Raw genomic sequence first — 24,543 nt, 5'->3', positions numbered from 1 at the left:
CTATATAATTATTTTAATTCCTCAGGGGTGTTGTTGTTGATTGGCTTCTAATTTTCTTGCTCCTCCCTTTCTTCCTTGCAAAATATATTCTTAATGTCAGGGTAATTATGACTGAAGCCTTTTGGCTTTCTGTCATCTTGTTTTACTTCTATCAATGGGGTGCTTTTGCCACCTCTTTACTTCTCCATCTCTTTCGTCCTCTCTTCTTCTCCTTTTGTCTTTCTTTCTTCCTTTATATTTTTTTTTTACCTTACAGTGCAATGGCATCCACAAGCAACCTCAACTGGATATGTGTTCAGAATTTTCCCTTCCAACTTACTCTATGATTCATATGTTGTATATATCTTAGATTTCGTCAAGGGTCTGTTGTCTATATGTTTTCCCCCAGTTAAATGACCAGTCTTCGTATCATTTCATGGAATGTTAAGGGTTTACGTAATCCGGTCAAGAAACAAAGAGTGCTTCAACATCTCTCTAAATTAAACTGTCAGGTTGCCCTTGTACAAGAAACACATCTTAAGGAGCAGGACTTTAAAAGTTTAAATAGAAATTGGGTTGGTCATGTTTTTGGTTCCTCTGCAGTTCATAACAAGAATGGGGTATTAATTTGGTTTCATAAATCGTTACATATACAAGTTATAGAAGAGTTTAAAGATGTTACAGGTAGATAGATAATATTGACAGTTAAAATGTATGGGGTGCTATACTCCATTTGCAATGTCTATGGTCCAACTGGAGTAGACCCTCAATTTTGGATTAGTTTTTCTTCTTTATTATTATCTTGCAATTCTGACAATCTTGTTGTAGGAGGTGATTGCAATCAGCTTATGGATCCTTTTGTTGATCGTTATTCTCAAACGCGTTATATTCCTAATAAAATGCAAAAAGCATTTCATCAAGCAATCTCCTCTAGAGGTTTATGTGATATATGGAGAATTGCACATCCAGATTTAATAGAATTTACGTTTTATTCTGCAGTACATCACTCATATTCTAGAACAGATTATATATTTTCTACACAAAATATTTCACAATCAGTCTCACGTACTGACATTGGGTCTATTCTTATATCAGATCACGCCCCGGTAATTATTGATTTGAACTTTCCAGGCACTTCCTCATCTCCTAAGCGCTGGAGATTTATTAACGTCTTATTGCAAGACCATTTATTTATTGAACAATTTACAATGTTTTCTAAAGACTTTTTTAGTCACAACTTATCTTCCAATACTCAGATTAATTTTATATGGGATGCATTCAAAGCTACTGCCAGAGGTTTTATTATAGATTATGTTGCCACTAAAAAGATAATTTCCTCTCAATTACTTGCACAAATAAAGCGTCTAGAGCATGAATACTTCTCCTCTAACAAACCAGATACTCTGTCCAGGTTGATTGATGCTAATTTACAATACAATAAGCAATCTTTGGCTAGTGCATGTGGTACTCTACTCAAAATAAATTCCATATTTTATGGGGGGGAAAAATAAAGCGGGTAAACTGTTAGCAAACTACTTAAAGATTAAAAAATAAAAGTCTAAAATTACTGGTATGACTGACACATTTGGAAACAGACACACTAATGACTTAAAAATTCTGGAATGTTTTACTGATTACTACACCACATTATATACTCTCGAAAATACTTGTAATATATCTGAGGTTGATGCTTTCTTCCACTCTATTCCTAAGACACATAAAGTAGACTTGTCTCTATTAGACTCTGAGCTATCGGAGTTAGAAATAAAAAATGTCATCACCAAACTTCCTAAAGATAAGGCCTCGGGTCCTGATGGCTTTTCAATTGAATTTTACCCAACATTTGCATCCATTTTAGTTCCAAAGTTATTAACACTTATACAATATTTCTTAGCGCAAGATCAAGCAAAGGGCACTTTTTCTGAAGCTATGTTGTGTTTGATTCCTAAAAAAGATAAAGATTTATCCAAATGTGGTAACTATAGACCTATAGCCCTTATCAATGTTGACTGTAAATTTTTTGCAAAAGTCCTTGCCTTACGTATTAATCATTTTATTCCAGATTTAATAGACATTCACCAGTCAGGTTTTGTTAAAGGGCGGTACATATCAGATAATTCTAGAACTTTTCTCAATATTCTCCATCTTGCTTCTAAGTCCAGGGACCCTATTGCTGCTATAACTCTCGATGTTGAAAAAGCTTTTGATCGAGTTTGTTGGGATTTTATGTTTGGAGCATTAAAATGGCATGGTTTTAGTCCTCATATTATTAAACTCATTAGTATGTTATATTCCTCACATTCTACATCTATTTTATTCAATGGTAAACAATCCCGTTACTTCCCCCTACACAGAGGTACTAGACAAGGTTGTCCGCTATCACCTCTTTTATTTATATTAGCCCTTGAACCCCTTCTAGAGAAAATAAGTAGGTCGTCTGATTTTTACGGCTTTAAGCACAAAGACATAGAGATTAAATTTACAGCATATGCTGACAATATTCTGCTCTTCATCCCTAATCCTCAACAGACTATTATGGAATTTTTACGCTTACTACGAGAATACTCAAATGTCTTAGGATATAAGCTTAATGTCAACAAAGCAGAGGTCTTGCCATTAAATGCTTATTGTGTACCCGACATGTTTAAAGATACTGGTTTTAGAACTCTAAGCATATTAAATATCCTACTCCGATTCTATTAAAGACACTATTCGCATTAATCTCAAAGAAGTCAAGTCAAATATTTTTAAATTCCTTGACAGATGGTACCCTCTTTATTTAACTTGGTGGGGAAGATTGGCCACAATCAAAATTATGTTGTTGCCCATTTAAATGTTTTATCTATCTATGCTCCCAGTTAAACTCCCATCTGTTTTTTAAAAAACTATAAATACACTATTTATGAAATTTTTATGGAACAAACGTAAATCTCATATATCTTTAATCAAACTACAAGAACCTAGAGATAGAGGTGTACATTTTCCATGCCTTAAAAGATACCATTCTGCATTTGTTTTAACACAAATCTGGATGTCCCTCTCTCCCATGTTTCACAATGGAACCTCTCTATAAGTCAACTGGAACACTCACAAATTACACCATTTACTCTTAGAGATGCAATTCGGCTTTCAAAACCCCCTAAATCCCTTCAATCTCCGATAATCACTCATTCTATCTCTATTGCCAACCATTACTTATTGCCTCTCACTCCTCATCTGAGAACCTTCGGCAATCTCCCATATGGTACAACAAGGATATTAACATTTCTAATAACACTTTAGCCTGGAAGGAGTGGATGCACAAAGGCATTATAACTCTGGATCATTTACTTTTAGATAGTGCTATGCTCTTATTTCAAGATATTCAATAGACATTTCATATTTCCTCTCATCACGCCGTGCAGTACCAATCTCTCTCCGCTATCCTCTATCAATTGTTATCTCATACTTTGGATACTCCCTCTTCTATACAGCCTATTTCCCAGCCTTATAATTTCTCCTCACAAGTCCCAGCATCCTTTAAATACAGAACTCTTACACATACCAGTCGCATGAGACCAATTCTAAAATAGAATTGGCATGGGAACAAGATTTCAATCAACATTTTCCTATATCTACATGGAAACAAATATGGTCAAAACTCCAACATCCCGTTCAGCATCTACAACCCAAACCTTATTTTATAATCGATTGTATTATACTCCTATGGATCTTTATAAATTTAAACTTGTTACAGACAGTAAGTGCTGGTCATGTTCCAAAGAAAATAGCATTATATGCACACGTTTTTTTAATGTCCTCCAGTCCGTACTTTCTGGAAACAAGTTTGGGATAAAGTCAATCAAATTTTGTCCATCAATGTACCCTTCAGTAGATTATATATTTTTTTGGGGTAGTACCTCAACTATTTGGCATTCCCAATCCATGCTTGGCAAACTGGCTGATGTACTCATTGCTAGTGCACTGCAAATTATAAATTCTAATTGGAAAGATGCCACAAAAAAGATCTGTTGTAGCTTGGTGGAATCTGATTTGCTATAATCACAGAATGGATCGAGCAATTGCTAATACTACTCAACTGTTAATTAAAAGAGACAAGTTACGGCTTCCTCTTACATCTTTTCTTTCACAACACAAGATCTTTCATACTACTGTTAATACTGTTTTTGAACCTCCTTGAATGTCTTTTATTTTGTTTGTGCTCTTTCTTTTTTTCTCTTTTTATTTAGAATTAATGGTTGCTCTTTTGAGAACATGTGATCTTCATTTTGCATTGTTTTTACTTTTCTTTTCTCTCTTCACTAAAAAATAACAAAAATGCTTTTATTTTATGGTACAATATTTTATTCTGATAGTGTATAAAATTGTTTTTATAGGTATAATTATCCTTATGACTTTTTTTCTGTTCCAATGTAGTTATCTTATTGTACTAATGTCTGTTAACTTATTCAATAAAGCATTATTAAACACAAAAAAAGAAGACATACAAGGTCATGTGGGATTTTGTATTTTGTTTGTGTTTGTCTTTTCCTCTTCTTCCCAGACCTAAAAATCAATATACAGGGGCTACCTTTTTTTTATTTGGCAGGAACAGGTTGACCATGAAGAGCAGTGGTGTGTATTCTTCATTAGGCACCCTTGAAACCGCGCCGGAAGCAGTGGCATGGTGAGATTACATAACATAGTCCTTGGGATATATTCCCATTGAAAGCCTGTTTAACAACCAATATCAAATTTCACTGGTGGCCAAGAGACCCAAGCATTACGTTGTAGGAATCTTCAATGATTCACATGCAAGAGTCTTCGTACTAAAGAATGTATACCAAGGGAGAATTTATTGATCGAGTTGTTATGATCGATCAGTAGCATTCTCCTTTAAATAAAAAATGATGAGTTCTGCTGCTTCTGATAAAGAAATGCACGTGTATTTCTAAGCAACAGAGAAACAGAAGAACCAACGTTCACAAACTATTCTCAGAGATGTAAATGCAGACATAATAGAAGGTGGAACTAGGAAAAGACAGGCATGACTGAACAAACATGTAAACATGGGCCAATGGACATAACCTCAACGGAACATGACAATTAGACAGGGTAGAAGGAAATAAAGGAAACATGGACCTGGGGACAAGGCTATGGTGCCTGGTTATCTTTGAAAGTGGTGGGGTGCAATACGTGCCAGGAATTCACCCCATTGTTGCAAAATTAGCCTTGACATTTCCTCCCAAGTTAAAAATTACCTTCATTGTGCCAATGCAAGCATCCTGATATAGGTACCCCTTGTGATAAGAATTACATACAATATTTCACTATCAGAATTCTGCCATTGATATTAGCCGTTACTATGGGTGGTCCATATGTCAAAAATTAACTCCAGTGTTTCAGAGTCAGCATTTTACCACGCTTTATTTCCACCAAACCTGCACTCTCAGATTTAAAATGCCATGGCTGCCATCTCTAAGGCAAAGAACTACCTGCACTATGACAGCACCTGCATTTTGCCGTAGGTGTCTCCTAATGTCAAGTATTACTTCCAGTATTTAGGGGTCTGCGATTTGCCTTGGGTGATCTCTCTTATGCCAAGAATTACGTTCAAAGACCCAATGCTAGCATTTGCCATGGGGGCCCGAATGCTAAGAAATTCCTACACTAAGCAAGCACCATACATTTTAAACAGGGTGCCCTGTGCCAAGAAACCTTCTGGTATGTCAAGTCCTGCATTTTAACATGGATGCCTTTCCTTATGCCAAGAATTATCTCCAATATGTCAGTGACAACATGTTAGCTTGGGTGCTGCCATAAGCTCAAAATGATACTGAGTTTGCTATGGCCAGCAGCAGACCCACAATCATAAAGCACGCAAACACACTCTTACTCATTTTCTCTCCCTCATAGACACTTCCACTCACATTCACACTCAGCCCCCACTGTAATGCACACTCACACATTCATTCTCACTCATACTCACTCCCACTCAGTGTTGCTCACATATGAAGAAACTCATACTCACTGGTTCACGCTCGCAGTTACAAACACACTTTATACATTCCCTTTTTCAAGCTCACCAATTCTGGGCTTGGTGCAACTGCACCTGCTGCACCATTGACAGCTACACCCGAGTCACTTCCATGCCCTCTCACAATATCCAATCACTAACTTCTTGTAATGAAATCACAATCCTTCACTCGCTCATACTGCCAGCCGAAACCTCCCAACCCTCTAAAACTCTCACTCCTTCTCATTGACACTCTCAAACACACACATACTCAATCTTGCTTACTGTCAATCGCTCTCAAACACAAACACATACACAAAAAAACAACCGGAATCTGGCATTGGGCACTGGAACTAGCAAGTCATGCTTCTCAACAAGGAGCCAGACAAAGCAGCAAGGCCAGATTTGCAACGGGAAAGACCCACCTCAATCACTCTCCCAGCGTCTTCATAGAACTGGAAGCACAGCTCTGTAAGAAGCCGGTTTAATGCTGGGGACCTGTCCCTGCTGTACTATGTGGCTTCTAACTGTCCTTAGTGATGCACCGATGTGTGCCCTGCCAGCTACATTTTATCAGACATACAGTGCTGCCTGAGGCATGCACAACATGTCTGCAAAGTAAAATGGACTCTGCCAGCATGAGGGAATTGCACTGAAACAATATCCCTCTTGTGCGCAATCTAGACATCCACTCTGTACATGGATCGCCGCTCAGCCTCTTCCTTTGCCTTCTGTCATTAGCAACCTGGAGATGAGGTCAAGATGGTTGACCACACAGCAGCAGTGTTCATGTAAACACCAAACCAGTGTTTTCATAAACACTGCTCATTTAAATAATCAGCAGCAGAGGAAAGGGAAGTAAGTGGTGCCTCACCGGAGGCACAGCTGTGCCCTGAAGCCCCTCATAAGATACCACTGGTGGGTCAAGGAGAGAAATATAAGTAGAAAGGGATAAGCAAAATAATGGCCAGGGAGATATGAAACTAAGAGAATGATCTGGGATAGGAAACACAGATGCCGCGACAGGTGAACACAAGCTCAAAGTAACAATGCAGGCATAGGGAGTCCAACAAACAGGAAGGTGGTAGGCACAGAGGCAAGACATAGGGATCGGGGCATAGAGAGGAATCAGAAAGGGGTGCACATGAGAAGGGGACACACATGCAGAACTAGAGCCCTCATAGTGGGACAGAGAACTCAGAATTGAAGATACAAGAACACAAAGAGGTGGACAGAGACAAAAAGACGCGTGGACACTGACACTCGGACAAAGTGCAAGAAATGTGGTATCCGAGGAGGTGAAAGAGGTTCAAAGAGACATAGGACGCCAACTTACAATGACACAGACACAAGAGACAGGAAGATGCACACTGAGTTGACAGGGGCACAGAAATACAGTGAAAACAAGAAGGCACAGACGCAGCAGACTCATTCAGTGTTACGGTGTGCACATGCATACAAAAGGACAGAGCACAACTCCTGGACTTGAAAGAGACATGGAAGCCCAAGTGGTTAAGGCTTTCAAATATAGGCGGGTTTGGTGGGTTGGGAAACCGTAGTTTCCAGGGTTGTCAGCAGTGACACACCTTTCCCTCTTGAAAGGATGGTGGATGTTCTAAATCTAGCAAGACAGGCCGCATCAAGAGTCTGTCCCAACTAAAATTCCTAAAATAGCCAGCCTCCCCTTTCATTCTGAAGACCACACTAGTGGACCAGGAGAAGTGATATGATTCCTTGTGATGTGTGAGATACTTATACTTAACAGTCTGGTCCCTTGCAACACACTAAACACACACAAGGTTACTGGAGGATTGCTTGAAAAAAAACAAAGTGGCCTGCCAAATGTAAATCAATAATCTGCTCCTTATGGGAAGAGTCCACCCTGAACTGCCAGCCGAGACCTTCCAACACTCACTACTTACTCACACATGCTGCTGATGGGCAGAGGGTCACTGCTCTCCAAGATAACAGGGCCCGAATGACTATAGTGGAACACTTTTTATACTATGGCCACACTCAGAAACCTATCACAGGATGTTAGTGAATTACAAGGACAGCTACAGAAGAGATTTTATACTTATCCTCTAGTCAGGTCAAGTATAAAATATAGATGGTTCAGGTTGAGCTTAATAACAACATACATATGAATTGTTTGTTGGGAAAAATCCTATTTGAATGGTATATTGCATTCTTGATTCATTCTTAGGCTACCCACTTAGAAACAACAACTGAGAAGGAAATGCTTCAAAAAGAAAGGGCCAGAACCCAGACAGCTGGCACACTAATGCAGAGCTATGTACCTCTTAATCCAAATGGATGGCAGATTGAGCATCTTTTAGGTAATCAGGTGCTGGATTCTGGATCTCGATAAGAGCTGCACAAGTCATTATTTGCTCGTGAGCCTACAAGGAATAAACCTAGAAGGACCATTCAGAGTGCACTGGTTAGGTCTGCTGAAACCAGCAAAAGCTCATCTTCTGGATGATGTCTGAGCTCTTTATCAGTGTATAAGAAGATGAACGCACTGACCATAAACCTATGACTAAAATGAGGCAAGGGCATCTGTAAATACACATCAAATACTTGATTCTGCTGTGCAATTAGGTAGCTGACCTGGAACTCTTGGCCTAAGGATGACTATGGAGAGGCTATCAGTGTCTTCTATTAGCTTGACAGAAGCCAGGGCATTGAGAAGTTTTGCTGGACCTGCAAATCTTGCCAGTTCATTAAGAAGGCTGAAGGTCAGATTTCACTTGCCTACCAATTTCAAGACTTTATGCAACAAGTACATACTTGTGATAGATCATATCATCAGTTATCTTATAGCTGTCACTAAAGAGGCCTATTTCTCCTAAGGAGGTTGGAGCTCTCTGTCGTTGCATCCTCCATGGAGGTGTACCCAGAACCGTTATCTCTGATAGAGGGAGACAATTTATATTGACATGGATGAATTTGATGTGGGGAAACTATGGCATGAATGACCACTTATCTGCAGCTCTACCACCCACAGACCAATAAGCTGGTGGAAATGTTTAATGAAACCTAAATAGCTGGATGGGTGTTTTGCAGAAAGTGGACTATCTCCCTAGAATGCTTCTAATCTATCAAGAGGATTTCCACAGGGAAGTTCTGTACATGCACCACACACACTTTTTCTGAGGTAAGTCTTGCGCTCTCTTGCTCCTTGAGCCAAGCTCCCAAGGGAGAGACATGAAATCCTTACAGAAACTAGATTAACACTGGGGACAGATTGATAGGGTCTTTTTAGAGCAGTCATAGCTCAGATCAGGACTGTGGCCCATCTGTCCAACAATGCAATATTCCAAGTCCTCACATTAAGCCATCAACCACAAAACATAAGTTCAGAATTACCCTCAAATGTTATTTCTAAAAAAAGTCTTGAACTCAATACCTACTATTCCCCATAAAACTGTGCTATCTCTATTCTGACAGAATCCAGTCCTACACTTTCCACTTTTTGTTTCTTGTCTCCTTTTTTATCACAGCAGAGTTTGCTTTCACTAGAACAGTTGCCATTCATATTGTGTGATCAGACTCTTTCTGTGGCAGCCTTAAATGTCTTGCCTCTTGAGTATTATTGCCTTCAACCTAAGTAACTCTACTGTTCTTGACTACTTCTCCATATAAAGCATCCCTTACACTTATGCAATCACTGTTCTTGACTGCTTCTCCATATAAAGCATCCCCTACACATATGAAATCACCTTCAAGATCACATCTAGTTTCCCTTCCAGCCAATTAAGAGATGCAAAAATGGTGATGTCCCCTGGAAGGGCAATGACCTAGAATTATAACCTTTGGAATGTCATACTAATCCGGTATTGGACATGCACATTCTCTTATGCCTGAGCTTGGCAGCTATTGGGGAGCTGTCCCATTTCAAAATGGAAACAATTATATATTCATTTACTTTTGCCGGGTGTATCCGCATAAATTAGACTGGAACATTTTGAGTCTGTTAAATATCTTCAGGCTACTAGTGGGTATACTGCAGAAGCCCAGCACTTCCTGCACTCCTGGTGGGCACCAGACTGCTCTATCAGCCATTATTACTCCCCTTTCACATCTTCCGTGCAAAAATATACTCTCCTTCATCAGCTGTGATTCCACCTAGTTCTGGCTTACCAGAATCTGCATCTTCTATTCCCATAATCTTTTTATCTGACCACACCATCTCTGTCTGAGAGGTGCCAGTTTGAGGCCCCTCAGCACAAAATGGAAGCCTTTAAGAAAGCAAGCTGCTGATCCAAAGGTTAATGTGGCACAACACGTATGTTTTGGAAATACTTCAAAGCTCATTCTCTTATTGCTGCAGTCCATTCGTCACCCTTTGTTTTGACTACATCTGGCTTTGGGGGAAAAGTTGTGCATTGAAACTGTTGTATTCGATAATTAGAGGTATGAAGTATATAAGTCTCTAATAAGAAGAAAGCATCTAGCTTGTGTGTAGCAATAATATCATCAGTATGAAATCCACAAATTAGCATAAATAATGACAGACGAGGCGGGAGGTTCATCCTTCCAAAATGACAAATTTCCAGCAATAAAATATATCACTAGAACTCAAGACAAACATTTGGGAGGTGTCACATTAACCTTTCATACCTACAAGACTGTCTGTCAGCTTGTGTGGTGGATGGCCAATTGTCTTCCCAGTAGGTAATGAAACACAGGGGCTGCCTTGCAAACCTGGAACTGGGCAATCAAAACTATTATTAACCACAATGGTTCCAGGAGAGAAAATCATGAAATAAACACAAGAAGATGAATAAATGAACAGTGCCAAAACACAAAATTATGCAAAAATATAAATAATTATTCAATAATATCAATTATGACCCATCCTCATATCTCCCGCTAACAATGATCAATACAGACACTAAAATACTGTGTAAAGCACTCGCTCTCAGATTGCGGCCTGTAATTTCAAGTTTGATACATATGGACCAATGTGGCTTACTTGGCAGGAACAAGACTATAAACCTGCAGAGGTTAATGCATGTGATAAATGAAGTTGAGGACGACAGGGAGGATGGTGTGGTAGAGTCCGTTGATATAGCCAAGGTGTTTGACACAGTCGACTGGCAATATCTGATGGGTGTGCTGTAAGTAATGGGATTTGGCCCGGAGTTCTGTTCATAGATATGGCCACTGTACACTTAACCCACTGCGAAGGTTAAAGTGGGCTGCTTGTGCTTAGCACAGTGAAAGGTGGGCAGAGGGACATGACAGGTTTGTCCATTATCACTGATGCTCTTTGTGCTCACTCTGAAGCCCTTGGTGATACAAATAAGGCAGGAGATGCCAACAGGTAGTACGATTGGGGGACACATTTGGTGTCCCTCTATGCAGACAACACTCTTAATATCTCACCTATCCTGGGAATCCCTACCTTTATTATTGTGGCATCGTGATGCGTTTGGGGACCTTACAGGACTCCGAATCAACTAACATAAATCATTGGTGTTCCTGTTGGGGAAGATGGCAAAAGTAGATCCAGCTTCTCTACCCCAATTCCACTAAAATGGGACACCAATACGTTTCTGGAGTTATGGTGGCATCCAAGCAACAGAAATGGAAGCAGTACAATATAGATACAGTGACAGAGGTTCTGAGTGCAACAATACAATTATGGAATACTTTCCCACTATCGTTAATAGTCAGAGTTGTGGTGGCAAAGATCGTGTTCCTGCCCTGCCGTCTCTACACAATGCAACACTCCCTTAATACTCTCCCCTGGGCGACATTCCCACATTTGCATTCCCTGCTTACCACACTCATTTGGACGGAAGGGAGATGCAGGGTGGCCCAGGAGCATTTGTGCCTGCCTATGTTAGAGTGTGGCCTTGTGGTGCCAAACATAGAGATATACTATCTAGCATCCCAACTGCAACAGGGGGGGCCTACTGGCTTATGAAGAAAACTGGGAGAAGACACTACTGGCAGACGATCCTCGGGCTACAGCCCTACCATACCTACTACATACTGGCAGCAGGGACTCTACTAAAGTGCTGTACCGTATTAAACATCACTATGGAAATGGCCTGCGCGGTGGTGCTAGGGAGGGCGCCATTCACCCGGGAGTTCAAGTTTTGGGATTTACCTCCTTTCTGTACTTTGGCAGTTGCAGTGGACACAGCGGGGTGGCAGGAAGGGGGCTGCAGGATGGTGGGAGACCTTTATCCTTATGAAGAAAAAATGACCTTTGAGGCAGCACAGGAAACATATGCAGTGGGGGATGGACAGTTCCTACTGTATGCAAGTATAACTAATATAGCTTGAGAGCTGTGACCCAGTTATCCAACTGCTCCCCGTTCTCGCTCCTTTTTTCAGGTGCTACTGGAGCTGGGAGGGACCCAATGCCTGGTTTCCCACTTGTACAGAGCTATGCTAACTGATGAACCCAGGCCCCAGTTTCCAGGTAAGTCTGCATGGGAGGAAGAATTGGGGTCTCCGATTGAGGAGGTGCAGTGGCACAGATTATGCTCTTAGGGGCGCAATGTTTCTTGCAATGCCCACTTTAAAATCATGCACTTTAAATATCGCCACCATACCTACATTACTCCAGTGCTCCTCCAAAGGATAGACCCCACAAAGTCAAGGGGGTGTCACTAATGCCCCGAACATACAGTAGCATTCCTGCACTTGGCCCGATACTGCCGACATTTTCAAGGTGTTCTGGGAGTCTGTGGCACAACACTTGGAGACTGCATGTGGAATACATATCCAACAGGACCCTATGCGTTGCATATTGGGAAACATAAAGCTACGGAGGGGCAGTAAGGTGGAATATAAATTTACACAGCTAACACTGCTGCTAGCAAAACGTAGAGTAGTGATCATCTGGTTGGGTAAGCCGAGTCTGACACTAGAGAATTGGAAGAGGGACGTGCTAGAATTAACGGAGAGGAGGTTCGCCTTTAGAGATGTAGGTGAGATGATAGGGTTGTGGAGGACTTGCAGGTCTGTGAAGCATTTCTGACCAAGTTTGAAGGAGGGGAGGACAGACTACAGAGGGACTCATCAGATGAAGAAGATTATACACCCAAAGGGCCGTAACTGATGCCCTAAAGGTTGCTGGAGAGAAGTAGGAGCGGATTGTAGTACATTTGATACCTGTGATGAGTAATGACCCAAGAATTGCGTTATGGAACATGTATATATATGTATATGTGTGTGTGTGTGTGTGAATTTCATGTCAAAGGATTGAAAATGGCAGTGATCTTCTTTATTGTATAAGTTGTTGCAATGTATTTTATTGACAATTATGCATTCTTATATACTAGAAACATCAAAAAGATTCTTTAAAAAAAAAAAATCAATTATGCATATAACATTGGCTACACACGTTACACTAAGACATATTTACAGACAATAGACCGTATGAAATTTAAAAAAACAAGGCAATTGAACAAAAGATCAAACAAATAATCCAGAATTGGTGGAACAAAGATCACAATCAATGTTTGTATGCAATCAGCCAATACAGCATCAACGACATTTTGACCCTTGTTGTTAGCTGGGTCATCATCAGGACATACAAGCTTGGAGCACACATAAATATCCAAAAACACAACAATAAGACTATGATAAGGCACTGTAAGCCAAAATTGGAATAATTAAGTTAAATAAAGGGGCCAAGGGTCAAATATTCTCATTACTGGTCTCGCGGCAGCAACACTTTTTCAGCAAGGAGAAAATCCTAGCCACAAGAACCAAAAACTGTTGTCAAAATTAAATACAATGAAAACTAATATACTGTGTTGAGTAATGGAAAAGTGCAAAACCAGGTCCCGCCACCTAGTCACTAGAGGCCAACGCCACCACCAAAATAATATTAAGAACACATTAACAACTTTCTTGTTTGAATTCAATATAGTAGTGAATGCAATAACATGATGCAAAACAGAGTACAGCGCATAAAAAGCTGACTTCTAAAAAGTAGACTGGACTCAGTGGGTTAAACTCTAAAAAGAAATTTAAAAAAAACTATCAATCATTCAAATGCGTCCATATAATAAGAGGACACAAAATACCATAGTAACCCAAAAATTACTTTCACTTAAGACATTAAAACCACTTACACAAAAAATACTTAACTTAAAGCTCGAAGCAAACTAAATTACAGGCAGAATATATAAAACCAAAGAGAAAACTCAAACTACCTTCAGAAACATCCAGACACATTGAAGTTGTCCCTTACCAAAGCACAATCCCAATTACTTAAATCAAAGCTCCCTCGTCTGGTAACTGAAAGCTCGCCAAGAGGTCACATGGATTTTGAAGAAATGGAAGAGTTGTTAGTCTGTTTGGACATTGAGGGCCTGATTATAACTTTGGCGGAGGGGTTTAATCCGTCCCAAATATGACGGATATCCTGCCCACCGTATTACGAGTTCCATAGGATTCAATGGACTCATAACACGGCGGCGGGATATCCGTCACATTTGGGATGGATTAACCCCCTCCGCCAAAGTTGTAATCAGGCCGAGTCCTTATACAATAATATCTCAGAATGAAGGTATAAATGTGATTAGATATGTCTTGGATGCTTGACCTGCCCCGGTGACTGTCTTAACTGAATTTATTGTTGATTTGCTGGATATTTCTTTGAAGCAGAATTATTTTGAGTTTGATAGGAAATGTTATGCACAAATTAAAGGCATTTCAATGGGAGCTTCTTAGGCACAATCACCAGTCTCCGCAAGGAAGTAACTGAGCTAAGAACCACTAACAAGAAAGTACTATGGAGACTGGAGGACGCAGAAAATTGTGCTTGGCGAAGCAGCCTGGCTTTGCAGGGTTACCTGAAGGAGCTGAGGGATTCGCTATGGTGCAATTCCTGGACAGATGGCTACGTACTATACTTCCTCAGGACAAGTTCTCCCTTGCTTTGTCACTGAAAGGGTGCACCACACATTAGGGGGCAGGCTCCCCCTGACCGGCTCCGCCAAGACTGTGATTGCAAGATTCCTGAATTATCAGGCCAGAGACATGATCTTTACAGTGGGGCGAAGGTTGGGCGAAATGCGCCATGGCAACTCTAGAATCCTTATCTTCCTCAACTACACCAGCGAGGTTCAAAAAGAGAGGTGCAACTTTGATGCAGTGAAAGCCAAACTATGGGATCTCCAGTTGCAGTATTTGCTCTTGTTTCTAGCCAAGCTTAAGGTTCTACACCAAGGGAAATCCTTCTTTTTCCAGTCACCAGTGGAAGCATGGACCTAGCTGGAAGAATGCGCCAGGCTATCGGGACGTCAAGAGGGGGAGCCTGGCTCCCGCTCTTATGCTCCAGAGGGAGCCTGGCCAAAGGATAAATGACAACCCCGGCAGACAATCTTATTTGCTTTCAATCACATGGCCACTCTTAACAGGTATAGTTGGGTCTGCTGCTGTTTTTGAAGTTTGTGGGTTTGAGTTAGTGGGAGGAGGTAGGGTGCTACAAACCTCTCATTTTCCCCTGTTGAGTATTTTACATTTAGTTTTAAAGGATTTTACTCACACAGGTCCTTGTGGGGTGGGTTGAGTTGGGTGATTGGTTCGGGTGTTGGGGTTGTGAGGCCCAGGAGATACAGACATGGACATGCCAATAAAGGCTTATGCAAATTCTGGATACCGCCTCAATTTGGGGAGGGAAGCTACAGACACATTGGTTCACACCTGGCTCTGGCTGGGAACACACACCGCATCATTTCTCAGCCACCATATAAGTAGCTGCCCCGCTTCCTGCATTTCTTGCCCTCCCTTCTATATACAAAATGGGTACAGCACTAGTAAATGACAGGACAATGTCAGTCCTATCTTGGAATGTGAATAGCTTCTGGGACAAAGTCAAAAAGGGACCAGTAACCCAATATATTAAGGAACTCCAACCATCTGTGATACTATTTTCGGAAACTCATCTCAAGAGGACGCAGATTTCTGGGAGGAGGGCCTAAATCATACTTGCACACGCAGGATAAATGTCGGAGTCTAGGGAGTAGCTATTCTCATCAGAAAAACCCCACCCTTCAAAATTACAGAACAATGAATAGACCCATTAGGGAGATATGTTGGAGTCAAGGGACTTTGGGAGCGGACAGATGTGACATTGATTAGTGTACATGCATCTCCCTGGCTGCAGGCCCCCACAATTGAGAAATTGGCTAGTATTCTGTTGGAGGCAAACTCCGCATTACATGTGATAGGGGGCGATTTCAAAAATGTTATGATACATGAGCAAGATAGGACAAGCCCAGTGGGTTCAACTGCACATCCCACCCAGCTTGCAAACTTTACAACCATATTGGGCCTCTCCCACCTATGGAGACAGGCTCATCCGCTTAAAAAAAACTATTTATACCTCTCTGGGACCCAAGGAGTGTTCTTCTGTCTAAATTATATCTGTGTCCCTGTGGGGGAGGTGGGTACAGTACAACAGGCTGACTACCTGGCCAGAGGCCTCTTGGATCATTTACCCTTACTGGTGAGTTTGGATGGGAAGAGTAAGGGGGGACGGGCTCTAAGCTAAATGCATGGGACCTATGAGGCCAGGAGGTAGCAGTCAGACTTAAAGTGGACACTGAGCTCTACTTTAGGAAAACTGAAAACTCTGTTGCATCTAAAATGGTGCTTTGGGAAGCCTACAAAACAGTCATTCGCAATAGAGCCCAAAAGGTCATTCCACAGAAGAAAAATAGGTCACTTAGGGCCAGATGTATGAAAATGTTTTGCACTCGCAAACGATGCGAATCGGTAAATTCGGCCGTTTGAGAGTGCAAAACAGTGGTCTGCAATGCATGAAAGGCATTCGCAGACCACAAATAAGAAATCGCTAAAATTGCGATTTCTTGCGTTGCGACCTGGAAATTGCGAGTCGCAATTTGCGATTCGCAAATTCCAGGTCGCAAGGCAATGCTGCAAAAAAATTACAAATTGCGATTTTTCGCAGAATGGCATTTTGCACATGCAAAATACCATGGACTGCAACCAGGTGGTAACCTAGTGCAAAATTTAAAAATGCATTTAAAATGCATTTTTAAGTTGAACATGTAAAGCACACATGCCCTTTTGGCATGTGTGTACCTTACATGTCCCCCAAAACATTTTTGGGTGCAGCAGAGGGGGACATAGGCCCCCAGCACCCTGGGGATTTGCATTTCCAAAATTCCGATTTCTGGTTCAGAAATCACAATTTTGGAAATGCAAAAAATTCGCAGCTATGGGCCAACAGGCCCATAGCTGCGAATGGGGCCGGTATCGCAATTTGCGATTCGGTAATAGCATTTGCGATTTTTAGGAAATCGCTATTACCGAATCGCAAATGTGATACATGGCACTTTGCGAGTCGGTAATAGCGATTTCTTAAAAATCGCTATTACCGAATCGCAAAGGGCCATGATGATACATCTGGCCCTTACTTCCCTAGACAGAACTGAATGGGCCCAGAGCCTGACCTCTTCATCCTCAGACAGTTGCCAATGGTGAGGGATGAACATAGAGCCCTAGAACAAGAGTGCCAAAAAACAAATGTTAATGACCTTGCATAGGCTACAAGATACTAGTGATAAAGCCAGCAAGCTTCTGGCCTGATTGGGGAAAAAAGGAAGTAGAAGCCAGGTGGGTACACCAGATAACTGTGCCTGGGGGAGCGCTCAGGGACTCTAATGATGCCATTGCTGACGTTTTTTGCCTATTATTATGAGGAACTGGATAGGGCTAGACCACTGCATGCATTACCGCAGATAGAACAATATTTGGAGTTAAATATTTGGAGTTTAGGTAAAAGCCTAAAAAAATATGAGCGGCATGAGCCAAACTCTAGCCCATTGTCTTTTTTTTTTAAATCACTGCTTCATTACAGATAAGGTTCAACAAATGTGAATTCTTGGTTTTGCTCCAACATGAATTGTCCAACCCTGCTAGGCCGCAATTAAACCCAGCCAAGTTTTAACACTGTTTTTTTTTTTAAACTCTATCAATTTTAATGAACAGCAATGTCATAGCAGTGTGCACATCATACAAGTCCCTACAACATGAAAGTCCACCAAGGCACAGTCAAACAATCCTTACTGGGTATAAGGGCCCCCCCAACCCCCTCCCTCACAATCCAGACACAATGCATCAGTATCCCCAGAGTATGAACATTGTTGAGTCACATCATCAAGGGTGGCTTTGATTTCTTCACAACACAACTGCGCCTTCCTGTGTGTTTGTGCGCTTGCCAGCATTTTGAGTAATTAGTTATTAATAATGTCATGGGTCTAAACTGGGGATGACCTCACCAACCATCTCTGCTGAAATATGCAGGTGAGCACAATGTTGAGCTGTATGTGTTTACAGAAATCTTAGGGCAACATGTCAAAACATGTTCTCGGGGCGCAAGCAGTGCTCAATAAGAAAAGCATTCCAATAATTTCTCCACAGTGGGATTAATCTGCTGCTTGAAAAGAAGTGTTTACTGTTGTAAAAGTACAATTTAAGGCAAGACACAGATGTGAGTAGTTTATGGATTTGCCTATTTTTCATGCTCCCTTAGCCAGAGACAAAGTAAATGTAGAGTAACGCAACAGAAATATGGGGCCATATGTATGAAAACTGGGGTCTGCGAATCGCAAAATGTGATTTTTAAGAAATCGCTATTTCCGAGTCGCAATTAGCCATGTAACAAAATTGCGATTCGGAATTAGCGATTTCTTAAAAATCGCTATTTGTGGTTTGCGAGGCCCATATACCGAATCACAATTTGCATTCTCGCAATTTGCGATTTTTTTGCGATTCGGTAAAAAAAAAAAAAAAAAAGGCAAAATGCGAGAAAGTTCGAGAATGCACACCTGGAGGAGCCTGATGACATCACCAGCAGGAAAAGAGTCATCCCAGGCAGTTTCAGGTGCCACACCCAAACCAGCATCCTGAGTGAGAGCCACCCAGCCACATAGAGCAGCACTGTGAAGGAGCAGCATCACCTGAGCCAGAATGGAGCCCCAAGGTACATCACAGGAGAAGCAGGAGAGGAAGCGCAAACTCAAGTTCAGTGAACAGGAGCTGGAGGTACTAACAGAAGAGGTTGTGAGGAGCCATGACCGCCTGTTTGGTAAAGCATCACTCCAGGTTCCGGAGAGCGAGAAGAGAAAGCTATGGCTTGAGATCCAGGGTAAAATCTGCGCCATTGGAGTGGCACAGCGCTCCATTGAGGAGATTAAGAAACGGTGGTACGACCTGCGGTCCCGGGCAAAGGAGAGGGTGGCAAGGAGACTTGCAGAGGCCAGGGGCACAGGTGGCGGACCACCAACCGAACCACCTGCCACACCACTGGAGGACCTGGTGGAATCGACACTCCTCCCGGAAGCAGTGACAGGGGTCACAGATAGACACCTCCGCTCAACCGAGTACAAGCCAAGGTAAGTGCAATGTTGTTGTGTGAACCCAATATGTGCATGCATAAAAGCCCCTTAGGAATTAGCATGTAATGTGAAGTAGTGTGTGAAGTAGTCCAGTCCACATCTTAGAAGCAGCACAACAATGCATTATGGGAGTTGTGGTCCACAAACTAGTACAGACAGTAGCATGACAATGTAAGCAAGCATAGTGACACCCAAGGTAACACAACACACACTACACCATGTAGAGCAGTACCTGTACCTTTATTGCCATTTTTGGACAGAGAATGTAACATACAGAACTGACATGCTGCATATTGTTGTTGCAGGTGGGCCTGGCCCAGCAGCCACACAAATTCCTTGTGTAGGGGAGACGGACACACAGCAGCCCTCTGACACCAACACCAGTGGGTCCCTCAACATCTCCACTATGCGCCGCAGGCCCAGGCCACTGCCACTGCCAGACCTCAGTGGCGACTCGGATGTGCAGCAGGAGGGGCCAAGCACACCGTCTGCACCAGATAGGCGCAGCCAGATACCGGAGGACAGGGGTCATGCAGCACAATGCAGAAGGGCCACAGTGTCCCAGCAGCAACCGCATGAGGCAGGTGAGGGTCCATCCTTGTTCGGGGGACTTGAGGCAGCTATGTTGCAGCAACAGCGCCTGCAAAACAGGAGAATATTGAGTTTGGACCGGAACCTGAGAGTCCACAATAGACATATGATGGGCCTGCATCGGCGACTTGACACCCTGAACAGCAATATCACCCAGTAGCGTGAGGGACAGGTGCAGGCCTCGGAGGACACTAGGGAGCTTACCAGTGCAGTGCGTGACCTGTGTGAGGAGCTGCGCCACGAAAGGGTGAGCCGACGCAGACATGAACACCGCTTCAGGACAATGTTTGCAAACTACTGCAGGTCCTCAAACAGGATGGCAAACTCCACAGCACTCATCGTCCATCGCGCTGTGGCGGCCCAAGTGGAGGCTGCACACACCAGCAGGGATGTGGTCCAGGGCCTTGTACAAATCACTAATGTGATTGAACTAGTCATGGGACAGAGATCTGCTACTCCCAGTGAGGTAGCCTTGGGGGACACTGAGGACAGTTTGAGCCTTAGTAGTGTGGCAGTACCTGCATCAGACACCAGACGGCGCAGTGCCAGGTGCAGCACTGCCACTGAGGGTGACATTCAGGGTGCCAGTGAGTCAACTGGGCACCCCAGTGGTGTGCGTGGGAGGAGGAAGTGACTCTTGCCGCAGTGACACTGGTGTTACCACTATGATGTAATAGTGTGGGACTCAGTTCTTTTGTTACTTTTAGTTGTTTGAATTCACATGTTTACTTCATTTTTCACCATTCATTACCTGACGTAAGGTAATAAATTTCTATCACTACAGGTAGTTGTCAGTGGAGTTTTGTCATTCATACTCACGTCTGAAATGGTTGTGTGTGATGTCAGCACGCCTTTGCCTTCCCTCTGCTGCACTGGTCCTGTCTGCTGGCTGTAGAGGTGGTATGGGATCGTCATCCTCATCTGATTCAGTGTCACTGATTTCTATAGGTATGCCCCTGGTTGTAGCTATATTGTGCAAGATTGCACAAGTAGCCACTATTCTACATGTAGTTTCTGGACTGTACTGTAGTGCCCCTCCACTCTTGTGGAGGCAACGGAAGCGATTCTTTAGGAGGCCAAATGTGCGCTCCACCACGTTGCGGGTTGCCCTGTGTGCTGCATTGTATCTCCGTTCTGCCGGTGTTGTGGGATTGAGTAGGGCGTCATCATGTAGGTGTGCACTGCGTAGGCACTGTCTCCTGGAAGGGACAGAAGGCTTGATGAGTACCTCAGCCATCTGACATGGGTTTCTTATCTATGCGCCAGTGTAAAGAGTGACATTACCTAGTAGATAGCCTTCACCAAACTCCCCAGCTAGCAGTCTTGTGTGAATGCCGCTGTGACGAAAGATGTATGAATCATGTGTGCTCCCTGGGTACCTGGCCACGAGATCAGTTATGATATAGGAGGCATTGCATATCACCTGTATATTGATGGAATGTTGGTGTTTACGGTTGCGGTACACATACTCTGTGACAGATGGTGCATCTATTTGCGACTCGCAAAACAAGGTCGCAACGCAAAAATTCGCAAAATTTGCGATTTCTTTTTTTTGGTCTGCGATTGCCTTTCATGCATCGCAGACCACGTTTTTGCACTCGCAAACGGCCGAATTTACCGATTCGCACCGTTTGCGAGTGCAAAAATATTTCATACATCTGGCCCATGATGAATTAATCCTTTTTTTTTTTTGCACTTCACTTTTCTCGTTTTCCTTTACTGCTCTTCAATCAAGTTGGATACATTTTCTTGTTACTCTGTGTTGGCACAGGCTTAATCAACTTAATTGGACCCCATGCAAGAGGTGTGAAGACAGGAAGCCAACTCATTCCTGCAGGGCAGACGTATGGAAACAAGGGTTTGGGGGACATATGCCAGGGTAGGACTGTGCAGTCTCAACACTGTTGATGCCAAGAGTAAATGTGGTATTCAAAATCAAGGTAAAACTCTTCATTAAGTCTTACTGTGGCTGGTCAGTTGGATGACAATGGTCTCATAGCTCCTGTCTGGCTTCTGTCCGTAGAGGAACCACCAAGCAGATCTTCCATTTAGTAGTGCCTTGTGAAGGTCTTCCAATGGATCAGGTTTGCTTCTCTGGTAGGTGCAGTGCTGCTCGATGGGAAGGCATGTGACACACATCACAGTAGCAAGGCATTTTGAGGTCTTTCCAGATTTGGGCCCAGTCTGAAGGGAGAATATGAATCCAACAGAGTGTCTACTCTAAGCCCAGTATCTCTTCTCCTCATGTGCAGACCTCCTCTGTGTCAAGATGAAAATGATGAGCCCAGTCCTGGCTGAAGGATCCAGAACTTATGACCCTATGGAGGACAAGGTGGCAATTTGGAGCCAATCAAAGAATCTGTAATATTCAAACGTCCCTGGGCTCTTCTAATCTTAGAGCAGCACCAAGTCTTGTTGCACGTCAGATCTTGAGCATTTTTAAGTCACAAGTCACTAGTCAGACCAAAATTCACTGGCTATGGTGAGATATGAAATGGGATCAGACATAGCAAGGCATATTTTCCTGCTGCCATGGCAGATTGTCAAAACACAGAAAACAGAGATGTGAAATTCAGTTGGTGCTAGGAAAACCTACTCTGGACAAAGGGAAAGGGCTAGTGACCCAAACATGCCCACCAAGTAGGCAGATTTCATGATGGGGAACAAGAAAGGCAAAGACTGTCCAAAGGGGTAGAAGTAAAAAGGACTGAACTCCTGGCCTATAATTACGTCTGCCACCACTTCCAGTCACTGCATAACCTGGTTCTTAGAAAGGGAGCTGTAGCCTCCCTTGAATAGAAAAGCAATATACTTTGGGTATTCCCACCATCGGAGCACAGTTCTAGCCACCAGAAAAAAATATAAAACTATATGGGACACCTACAATGGCTTCCACCACTGTTGAAGTCACTGTGGAAATACACAGGGAAATCCAGAAATACATTAAAGTGCAACTTTACCGAACCATGCAGGGGACTTTTGCCCCAACAAGTCTGGACTTAGATGATGCGAGTCTAGTGGCTTAGTTGCTGACTTTGGCATCTAGGTCCTCATCACAGCTTCACCACTTGACTGACAGTCATTTTAATTTGGGCAAATCACTTAATCTGTGCTTAATTTGTAAATAGATGAGACATGGAATAAAATAACAAACAATATCTGACATGTAATGTGCAAATCCACAATTGGTCTATAGCATTCCCTTGCTGTGTAGTTACATTCACACTCTGTAACAAGCAATACACACAGCTCCCGGACAGTGGAACTCCATTCTAGATAGCAGACTGAATACCTGTTGCCTAATATTACAAACAACACTAAATATTTACCTCTTCGGAGAGTACCTTCTTAGTTAATTGTCTTCTATTGCTTCCCCCTCACCTTACACCTTTATTTAATGGTTCTGTGTTACTTATGTTATTTGTAAAGCATTCCGATGCCTTTGCAGTTATGTAAGTGCTATATGAAAACTTTCAATAAATAATTACATTAAGAAATAATAGTTGCTTTTGTGCCACATTTTTAAATTAACTATATTCAGAGGCAAGTTAGAGAAAAAACAGACTTTATTAAGAAGCACAGATGAATATTATTACCACACGCCTTTGTCTCCCAACCTTTATGGCTAGTGGGTTTACAGTAGCAGGTAAATCATTTGACTAGGTTTTGATTATAAATACAGCAGATGTTGGAGCACACCATCTAATTATTGGATAAGTAAAAATACAGTAAGTGAACCCACGGTTGTGGATATTTTTAGGTTGTTTTAATCAATCCAGGTAGAAATAACAGCCATACATTGGAAAGACTCATATGTGTTCTGCCTGCTGGACTATGTCAAGGCTTAGAAAAAATCTGTGGGATGGATTGCACACAAGAAGACATTTATTTAGCCAGGCACAGTGTGTAACCATCTGTTGGCGTTGATTTAGTGTATGTCCATTGAAGGTAGTGTGAACAGCATGGAATCAGAATCAGTCATAGCTGAATTTCAAACTATTTGGAGTTCAGAAGTAAAATCAGGTGAACAGGTGTGGTGCTTCAAAGTAGGTAATGTATTGCTGTGATACACCAGTAGAAAGTCCATAATCTGGAAGTGCAGTCTCAAGTTTGTATTGATAGTCTTCAATCAAGCACTACGCCTAACCGTCTGATATTACTTCTGCTCCTCTTGTGATCCAGCCTCCCTGTTCTGTCATGGTTATCGCTAAAAGAAGATAAGCCCAGCTGTCTTTACCTAAGTAGTTATTTCCATGTAATGTTGTCAGCAGCTACATAGACATTTTTTGTGATTGTAGGAAGCTGGCCTGGTGTGTGGTGCGCACCTATGGTGTTATCACCTTATACCAGGTCCAGGTATCCCTCATTAGTGAAGTGTAAACTGAAGGGTACGTGAGCAAATCGTGCTTTTGTGGGTACGGCCCTGTTGGTTGCCAAAAGAGACATTGCGGGTGCTTGGAACTCATCTACGGGACGTTCCCTTCAAAAATGGAGAAGCAGGGTGGACTGGTGCGTGAACCAAGAAAAACTGTTGTATGAGTCAAGGAGTTGTCCCCGGAAACATGAGAAGGTGTG

General features: G+C 42.3%; 1 protein-coding gene across 3 annotated transcripts in view; it reads right to left on the bottom strand.

Moving 5' to 3' along the window:
• Positions 1–24,543, bottom strand: part of APTX (aprataxin) — a 193,859-nt gene that overhangs the window by 132,815 nt on the left and 36,501 nt on the right. The window contains exon 2 of one of the 3 annotated variants that reach the window (XM_069237487.1): positions 10,601–10,690. The exons of 1 other annotated variant lie outside the window; for it this stretch is intronic. The gene's annotated coding sequence lies outside the window, so the exon portion shown is untranslated. The remainder of the gene's footprint in view (positions 1–10,600; positions 10,691–24,543) is intronic. One more of the 3 variants, XM_069237497.1, reaches the window with a different exon arrangement.

This window comes from Pleurodeles waltl, chromosome 1_2, assembly GCF_031143425.1.
Source record: "Pleurodeles waltl isolate 20211129_DDA chromosome 1_2, aPleWal1.hap1.20221129, whole genome shotgun sequence".
Taxonomy (NCBI): Eukaryota; Metazoa; Chordata; class Amphibia; order Caudata; family Salamandridae; genus Pleurodeles; species Pleurodeles waltl.
Note: the sequence above shows the minus strand (reverse complement) of the source record. Positions and strands in the feature narration are given on the sequence as shown.